Genomic DNA, 9,417 nt, shown 5'->3' with positions numbered 1-9,417 from the left:
GCTCGGGTGGTCTCCGATTGTGCCGACAAACACAAGAAGTTTCCGCTTGTTCTTCTTCTTCCCTGTGACTCATTCCAATGGTGGGGTTTGTATGTATATTTTTCCTCTCTTGTATGTATATTTGTTGATCTTGGGATCGTTTATATATTTGCTTTACAAATTATCATTGTTCTTGATCTTTTTGCTTAAATGCTTCGGATTTGTGTTGTTGCAGAAATGGACATCATAGATCTTGATTAGGAATTATATCTGTTAGTTTCTATGTTTCAGACATGGATTTAAAGCTAATAACCGTGATGGGTATCGATTTTAATGCCTCCGTGTTGTGTGTGTCGGTGGAGAAATTGCTGATGTGAATAGTACGGTTGAGCTTTCGTCGGTGTTGCAGAAATGGACACTGATGTGGCGTCTCGAATGATGCCTGGTGATTTTGATGCATATTGTGAGTGTTGAGCGATAGATCTTCAGATTTAAGTATTCGACATGTTAAGTAGAAATACGATTCCAGACTGAATTCTCTTAAGCTACAATAGATTGTTTAATTGCTTTTATTTACTTTTCTCGCATTTACTTTTCCACACCCAATCATGAAACTTAAAACGCGAGATAGTCGAACAACAGTTTTTCTCACCAATCTATGTGGACTACGATACGATATAACATATATCATCCGGTAATAAATAATACCTATTACTTTTTGCTTGCTGCTTTACCGCTTCAACACTATCTCAGTCCAATTGCCTATAAATAGAAGTCTCTTTCTCATTCAAAATTACACCAAAGCAACTTCAATCCTTGCTTTCTAACTTCTCCCTCTTTTCTCATATTTTCAAAGGATCTCTTGGCAAGAAGAAGTTAATTCTTCAAACCAGAGATTCTCCCTTGAAAGTGAGGATTCTAACACTTCATATATGCTATATAGAAGTGATCCAAGTCCCCTTTCCAGCTCTGTAAGTGCACGATCATCATATCCACTTTCAACTTGGAGCTTGAGCAAGTGGAGTCGGGTAGAAGGATTCTAAGGGTGTCAAACCAATTGGAGAACATCAACATCTTCCTTAAGGTCTAATGAAGCTATCCAGATGCCTGCAACACTTCTGTAGCAGCTGGATCATAATCCTCCATTCTCAGTTCAAGCTCTTGCAAGAGGAGTTGAGTAGAGCAATTCAGGGGTATCCAAGGTGAAATAAGCACTCCTTCAGCATCCTTGATGTCCCAAGAAGCTATTCCAATCATTAGAAAATTACTGGGAGTTATTTGCTATATCCTTCGACCTCCATTTTTAGAGGTAAGAAACTCAAACTCAAGCTCCATAATTCTTGTATCATTTTTGATAAAACTCGAAACCATCTTGTTCAGCATCATGAGAGGATCAAAAGCCCTACATTAGCATTCATTTATTCATCACGATCATCATTTAATTTTATTTTTAAGAATTAGGGTTCTCCGTGTTCATATGAAAATTCTAAATCCACACTTGAAATAAATAAATTCTGAGATCACCATTAGATTCCCTATTGAAAAACAAGTAAGATCCATGTTTACTTCATCTCAATTGATTAAGAAACGAGCAAGTTAGAAATTCAAAAATCTAAGAGCTTAAGGTTGAAGATGAAGATGGTGGCGCGATTTTTGAATTCTTGGGAGAGTTTAAAATATTATTAAATGAACGCGTGTGTTAAACAAACCAAGCGCGTAGCTCAGTTGGTATTAATTTCGAATGGTGAGTACAAGGGCGTGGATTCAAGCCCTTACAAGACTAAAACCTTCCTTTTTATCACTATTTTCAAAACCTTCCTTTTTATCACTATTTTCTCTCTTTTTTTTTTCACAACTTCACAAAATTAATCATTTTTAATTAATTTTTTGCACAATCCTCATTTAACATATATATTTTATAAGTATAAAAAAATCATAAAATTTTATTTGATGTATTTTTAATTAGTTGAAAAGTCCATATTTTAAAGTATTTTTAATACTTACAAAAATCATAATTTTGATTTCTTTTCTCATCTAATTATTTTCAAAACTCTATGTGATTAAATACCTTTGTTTTGGACAATGTTTTGATGTATATATCATGTTCACTTTGATTCAAATAGTCTTTGCACTTCAAATCAAATTATTTCTCCGCATCGATTGGTAGAATGATTAGGGTTTCTTCAACAAATCCCTTCTCGCTTTCTTAAATTAATTTTCTTTCAAATCAAAATCTTTTGGACCTCTTGATTTTTAAAGAGTGTGAGACCCAACCCTTTTTGTTTTTTTTGTTTATTCATCTTCAATTTTCAAATACATACAGTTCAATTTTCAAAATACAATTGGGCATCTCCTAAAGTATAAGCCCCATTCTTTGTACATACTTGTCTGATTTAAAACCTTGTTTTCTGTACAAACTCTCTCATCTCTTTTAATCTCTGGTACTAAGAGGGTCATTATTCTCAGTGAAACTGCTCTTAAACCATTTGGGCCCCTCTTATGAAGTATAAGTCCCAAGCCTTCTCTTCTATTCTTCATCTGTTTTTCAAAACAAAATTCTGGTACTAAGAGGAGCATTATTCCCGGTGAAACTGCTCTTAGACCTTTGGGCCCCTCTTCTGAGGTATAAGCCTCAAACTTCTATTCTTCTTTTTCAAATAACTCTTGTTTTCAAATAAAACCTTAAACAGTTTTCAATTTAAACTTCAATTTTTTTCAATTCAAACTTTCAACTGTTTTCAATTCAAACTTTCAATTGTTTTCAAATCAACTTCTCATCTGTTTTCAATTCAAATTCTAGGGATTCTATTACAACATAAGACCCAACACCCTTTGTACATACAGTAAATAATCTTTTGGGCTTCTCCTTGAGATATAAGACCCAACACCTTTTCTTTTCTTTTTAATAAAACACTTCACTGTTTTCAATAAAACCCTCTGTACATACATTAATCCTGGGCCTCCTCTTCATACTCTAAGTTTTTATAGCTTCCATTTACTGCTTTAATTATCTTGTCAAATATAAACTGCGAAATATATACTGCTTAGATCTCCGTGAGAGAAAAACCTTAAGATAGATAAACTATATATATTATAGGACTATGACCTGGGATTGAGGATTACTTTCCGGTGAAGCCTCTCCTAATTAGACGGCATAGATTCTTACCACAAGATGAATTATTCCCGGTGAAACATCTTGAAAACCCTTAGCTTAACAATATGGCACATTATCTATTTCAGCATACATCTTTAAAATTGGAATGGTTAATATAAGATTCAAGAACAATCAATAATATAAAACATGGACATAATACCAATCAATTAGCTTTTGAAAATAACATTGCTATACATACCTGTGAAGATACTTTGCCAATTAAAAAATAATCAATCTGGCTGCAGTGAATAAGCACACCATTTTTCTTCCTTTATTCTGATATAACACAATTTTTTATTCAATACAATTTGTGACACATATTTATATCCCCACACCCATTGATGAACCTATATTTTATGTATATCATAACATTCCTATTTAATTTCAATTACTAACACCCATAATAAATTATGTTAACAGATAGTTACAAACTCATGGATACCCCCATCAGCTATGTTAAAAATTCATTAGATAATAAAAGGATATTATTGCGAATGTTAATATAAAACGGTTATAGAATACATCGGTAACTAACATAGCAGAAAAACATTACATGAATACTTATCATACCACAAACAATTAACTATAACACAATTATCCATAACAAACCTTAAACATTACAAAATACACCACTTATATAGGATGCTTTTAACATTGTTTCCACACAAATTACATCAAAACCTACACACCCATCATGCCAACATATTTTCCTCCACTCCTTTTCCCAATAACATTAACCTTCATCTCAACCTTCGCCACTTCACAACTTTTCTTCCATTCTTTCCCAACATTTCTCTTGTCCAACACCCTCTTAATGAACAACTCCCTATTCAACTTATCCTATATTGATTCAACCTCCATCTTCAATGACTTCCTAATAAAATAAATAATTTAAAATACACAATATATCTTTTCCTGAAAATAAAATCCAACAAAACAAACAGGAAAAAATAGATAATCAAAGAGAATCACCTCGGATCAGGGTTCAACAAGCATTTCTGCCCCATTTCATGCATCATTCAAAGCAACTTCAGTGAATATCTTCTTACCACTACAACACTATCAAGCCTCTCTTTAAACAGTTTCAAAGTAATGTATACAACTAGACAAAATGTTTCACTTTTCCTTATGTTATGACCTTCTCAACACTATGGTATTGTTTCTTATGGCCCATTCCTATATATATTTGGGCCTTCAGCCCATAACAATCATGAATGCTTAATATTTTACTTCTTCTTTTACAACTTAATTACTCAATTAACAATTATCTTATGTATCAATAAATGACTCCCACTTATTAAATAATTAACAAAATGTTTGCCATTGAAATAGAAATATAACAACTATTGTTTAGGATTTTACATGTATGTTACTCCCTCAAAACGCGTATTGTTTCTGAACAAACACTTCAACTTAGATACTTGCTTGAATGTCAAACATGATTACAAAAAAGGATGTAACTTTATTATTCTACTGTTACTACTAAATTATATGGTTTCGAATATTGATCAAAATCAACTGAAATATCGCATATTTAATGCATTATGTTTGGTGAAATATTCAACTAACAGCATAACTAACTCCCACGATTGCATTTTTCTTTTTCTGTTATCATAAACCAATAAAATAGACGCGCTTCCAATGGTGTCAACTTTTAACATGGAAGATCTGTTGCAACGGCAACAACTTTACAAATGCAACTGGTGTAATTTTTACTTATGTTCTGCTGTAATATTATCATGTTATAACTTTCCAAATTTCATTAAACATTACTTGCTTCAAACCCCCTTTGTGTAATTCAATCAACCACAATATCCAATCCAACAAAATACATATATAGAAACATATTCAACCCAAAGACACAACAATATTATAATTTCAAGCATAACAAACTTCATCAAAACATTTTGACACAATAATACTGATATTATTCAACATCAACTTAACTTGTATCTTGCACCAAATGGTGCAGCAAAATAACGACATGCCAACACAACAGGTTCTACCATACATAACAAAATAATCATAGACCAACATTGTGGTTCTACAATACATATTTAAGCCAACCTAACAATAACAACTATTATATATACTGCTACCATCATTAACTACAATCAGTGCGCACTAACGCTTGATCAAATTGACGTATAAACATTTTGTAGGGGACCTTATTCTGAAGCACAAAATATCACCTTTTCCTACATTCCTCTCTTCAGCGTACTCATACCATCATCTTCCCATGAATTTATGCTTCTTGAAAACCTTTTTCTTTCTCCTTGTGCAATGTATTTTAGCATAGTATGTCTTCCGAGTATCTTCATCAATAAGCTCAATCACTTGCTGGTTCCAATACAAGTAGTGTTTGGTGACACATCTTGGGAAATTTTGCACAGGAACACAAATTTAACTTACCTCGTTTAGCTCTATTTTAGATCTAATATCATAACATATACCTCAATAGATTACACAATTAACTGCACATTATGATGGATGACTTTGGCATCTTTGATCTATCTGGTCCAGCTGTACTCGACAGGGTATTCTTCATCACCCGAATCATCACTGTCTGGCCCACTGCTGTGGACAACCTGATTGGGATCATCCAATACCGCCCGACCACGCATTTGAACACGACTGAGTCTTTCAAACATCCCTTCATAAGAATCATATGAGATGGTACCACTACAAATTTGTAATCAATGTTAGCTTCTGTGTTTGTAAAATCAAAATACATGCACTACACCTACATGTTTTCCATGATAACCATATCTTAACATAGCGTCAGCCCGCATCCAAACCTTACTATATATGATATAAATATAATCTCAAATGAAAATATAAAACAGAATGATCCTCTCTGCCTATTTACTAAACATTATAATAGCAGACATTGTAGTATAATCATCATTCACCTAATATATGAATTTTCAGTAACCAAATCATACCCTGTTGCCTCAACACCCTCAACAACAGCAGTTACACCGCTTACCTAGCCAATGGAAAACTTTGAAGACCTGCGTACACAAACATAATACACCCTACATCAAAAAATCATGACAACCTAACAAACAAAAAATTATTCACTCATATATTTCAAACCTATTGTCCTGGCATGGCAAATGGGATTTTGAATCATCAACTGATGCAATCGTTTTCCCTTTCAATGTTCCAAACAATGTAACTTATTCGTCTGCCTTCGTCGTACCTTTCTCATCAATATCCTGCTTCGTACTTTCACCACCCGATGGTTCAACAAGATAACAAAATTTTTCATACGACATGAACCTGACCGTCTTCCCCGTTCTCTTCTCGTATTCTTCTTCTGCTTCAAGGTAATCAGAGGAAAGTGCTTTTATTTTTTATTCTTCCATTTTTAAATCATCCAAAACAGGTTAAAAAACAGCGATGTTCTTGATAACTTATGCAAAACATGGATATTTTCCAAATAGAAACCAAAACGAAAAAATGGGTAACGAACAATGATCGTGCAAGGCTTAATATAAACATGCAGTTCTTCATGTTAAAATCAACAAGTGAACTTACCTCTTTTCTTCTCTTTTTCGGTCAGGGCTCTCATCTTCAAGAGAGATAGGAGCGGTTCTAAAAGCGCGAGTTTTTGGAGAAGGCTATCCTACTTCTTTTTTCGGAAGTACTTTCAAAATTGTACGATTACCAAATATATTTTGTAATGTCTAACGTACTACCTCTTCGTATCCCAATGTTTACTATAACACCCATGATGCATTGTTGTGTGTTATGTATCTATTATTTATTATTTTTATAATAATAAAAATAATACATCTAATAATGAAACAGACACTTATAATGATATGAGGTGTAAATCACAAAATTAATTTATGTAATCACTCAAATAAGGAATTTTTTATATTATATCTACTTTATTATAGATTAATAATTCATTTTAATTTAATTAATTTAATTCGTTTAGTAGCGTAAGCTGAATTACGAAGAATACATGACGAGAATTAGGTTGGTGACACAACTAATAGAGAATAACGAAGTTGTGGAATCAGTATTTCAAATAATGCTTTAAATTAAAATTATTTTTTAAACAAACTTAAAATAAAAAATTAAGGTTAACACGATATTAAAAACATGCCCCTATTATAAATTGAAAAATATATGTTCTAATATATGAATACATATCACCAATGTTATAAAAAACATAATGTACATTAAAAACAAAATTAAAAAAAAAACAAAAACCTAACTCAACTGAATAATGGAAAATGTATAAAATTATTATTAATAATAAAACTTCTCAAATGTTGATATTCGATTTCAATCAAATACAATTTAAGTATGTATAAGGCCTACTATAATTTAACATTTGCAATAACTTTCATGCTTCTGCTATCATCAAATACATACACATGTGCATCAGTATCAAAACTTCATGAATAACTACCCAAAACATATAACACATTTTAAACATACTTATCCTTAAAACACTGTATCATATAAAACATTTTAAACTTAGTTATCCTTAAAACAGTGCATCATTACATATCCTTTAAACACACCTGCATAATAAGTTACAATCCATACAAAAGATAAATTAACAATCTTCTTATATTAACCATTAGTAATAAAAGATATTTTCAGTCAATCTGATTTAAAAAAGCAATTTCCGATGAGTAAGAACAACGGACTCCGGCGAGTGTGTACGGCGTTCTATTTCTCTATCTGAAACCTTTTCCGACCAAATCTGGGCTTCATCACTTCTTCGATTTCGGTTTAAACTCCTGGTCTTCGGGTCAGGGACCTTGTCGAGGAGGTGATTTGGGGCTTCCGATTTAGGTTTTGAAGGTGTTTCAATTTCTGGTTTTGGGTATTTCGTTGTTCGTTCTTATTCTTTTTTTGTTAGAGCATGGGTAGCGGTTCCATCTATCAAGACAACTGGGTAGAGACAAGGAGGAAACAGTTCAGGCATTGGGCTCCGAGGTGGGAATCGTTTTCCACTTCTGGTTTTCTAAGAAGGGAAGAATATTCCAAGCTCTTGTCTCTTTACATCACTGATTTCCCAGAAGACATCAAAGCAAAGGAGTTGTTTGATCTATTTGGATGCATAGGCAATGTGGCGGAGGTTTCGATAGCACCGAGAAGGAACAACTTAGGGAAAAGATTCGGGTTTGCGAGGTTTAGGGAAGTTGAAGATTTGAGGCTGCTGGAAATCAGTGTGGACAACGTCCAGATTGGGGGATTCAAAATTAAAGCTAATATTCCTAAGTACGAGCGGAGTAGACCGGTTGTTCAGAGGAGGCAGCAGGATTTGAGGCGTTTTGGGGGAGGTTTGGAGGCAGCTGAAACATCCTTGAGAAAACCAGGTATGACTTTCAAGAAGTTGGCGAACGTCAACGGGAACAGGTCTTTTGTGGACGTAGTCACCAACAAGCAGGAAGGCAGAGCAGAGGCGGAGTCGGTTTCAGTGTCTTTCTCCTCAACTGAAGCTGATTTACAGAGACTCCGGAGGGCCTTTGTGGGGAGGGTAGTGCTGCTAGGATCCACTTATCATATTCAAACAAAATTGGAAATGGAAGGTTTCTTTAACATCAATGTCACCCCTCTGGGAGCATCTTTATGCTTGCTGGAAGAATCTGAAGAGGGTATTATAAACAATCTTATTGAGGAAGGTGAAGTGTGGTGGAGGAATTGTTTTGAGGAGGTCTTGAAGTGGGACGATGGGGTTTTGGATAAAGAAAGAATAATCTGGGTGAGGATTTTCGGGGTGCCTTTCCAAGCCTGGAATGCAGATTTTTTCATGGCGCTGGCTAACTCGATGGGGAAGTTTATCTGCTTGGATGATCACACAGCTAGCGGGAATTTCGGAGATGTAGCGAGAATGAAGTTGGCAGTCCCTCTGAACTGTACTTTGTCAGACTCGGTCTTGGTTGAGATTAATAGCAGTTTGTTTCGTTTAGTGGTTCAGGAAGACAAGGGTGATCGTTTCTCGAACTCAGGTTTTTCAAAATCTCTAATCTCTGATTCTGTTTCTGGTTCAGTGGATTCTGAGGATGTTTGGATAGGAGATTTTTCTGAGAACGATGAAGAGGTCGAAGATGTTATTGAGGAATTCTCGTCGAATACGGTGTTGTTGGGTCCGGTTGCAGGGGAGGGTATCAAATCTGGTGCTGTTTTGGTTTCGAGAAGGGCGGAGGAGGCTGACAATTTGTCGGGCTGTTCGAGAGGTATTAGGGGGAAGGAAGCAGCGAGAGTGGAAGGGGTTGTGGTCAACAATCTTGAAGGGTCGTCGGAGACAGTTT

Source organism: Vicia villosa, linkage group LG1 (assembly GCF_029867415.1).
Source record: "Vicia villosa cultivar HV-30 ecotype Madison, WI linkage group LG1, Vvil1.0, whole genome shotgun sequence".
Classification (NCBI taxonomy): Eukaryota; Viridiplantae; Streptophyta; class Magnoliopsida; order Fabales; family Fabaceae; genus Vicia; species Vicia villosa.
The sequence above is the reverse complement of the archived record's forward strand: the minus strand, read 5'-3'. Positions refer to the sequence as shown.